Here is a 1,040-nt window from a genome sequence, read left to right as displayed (position 1 = left end):
ATAAATCTGACTTCAGAGAAGATGACAGGAAGCTAACGACACACAGTTTGACAGTATGGACTACAGCACAGGACTGCTGCTGTTAACTATCTGCTGGGCAGGTGAAAATACTCATAGACCTGATATTACACAACATTTATTTCTGTCAACAAACTATTTAACTTAGTGTGATTTGATGCTGTTGACAGGTGTTGTTGGTCAGACTCTGATTGAGTCTGAACCAGCAGTTAAAAGGCCTGGAGAATCCCACAGACTGACCTGTACAGGCTCTGGATTCACATTCAGCAGCTACCCTATGAACTGGGTCAGACAGGCTCCTGGAAAAGGACTGGAGTGGATCGCATTTATACACACATATAGTACTCATATCTATTACTCCCAGTCAGTCCAGGGTAGATTTACTATTTCCAGAGATGACTCCAGCAGTAAAGTCTATCTACAGATGAACAATCTGAAGACTGAGGACACAGCAGTTTATTACTGTGCTCGAGAGACACAGTGAGACACAGCAACTGGAGAGTCATACAAAAACTACTTCCTCTATTTGCCAACAACACAAGGAATACTGAATTATATAAAAAAAGGTGGCATTTTATTTAGAAATGCAAGATGAAATTTTCCTCAATTACTCTAATAAGTGGTAATACACATGTCACATACTCATACTCTCAAATTGTTCTGTTTGTAAACAAAAAATGTGAAGAAAAAGACTCTGGAAGATGAATTAAATAAGTGATAGTGTTTGTGATAGTGTTTTTGGACAGTAAGAAAAAGTGCTATACAGTGCTATATAATATATTCTAATATATTGCAAGTTTATAGAAACCTGTGCTGTTTTAGCTGATTATACACTGAGACAATGAAACATACTTGATATATAAGTAGATATATTTTCTAAAGTTGATTTGTGCCACTGTGCTGAGATCACAGGCACTACGGAGCTGACTATTTTATTTACATTTTTTAAATAATTTTATACAAAACAAGCTATTAAAATAGAGTCATTTATTAGAAAACATCTCATTTGATTTATTAAACAC

This window comes from Haplochromis burtoni, unplaced genomic scaffold, assembly GCF_018398535.1.
Source record: "Haplochromis burtoni strain Fernald_Lab_line unplaced genomic scaffold, NCSU_Asbu1 Contig_424, whole genome shotgun sequence".
Taxonomy (NCBI): Eukaryota; Metazoa; Chordata; class Actinopteri; order Cichliformes; family Cichlidae; genus Haplochromis; species Haplochromis burtoni.
Note: the sequence above shows the minus strand (reverse complement) of the source record.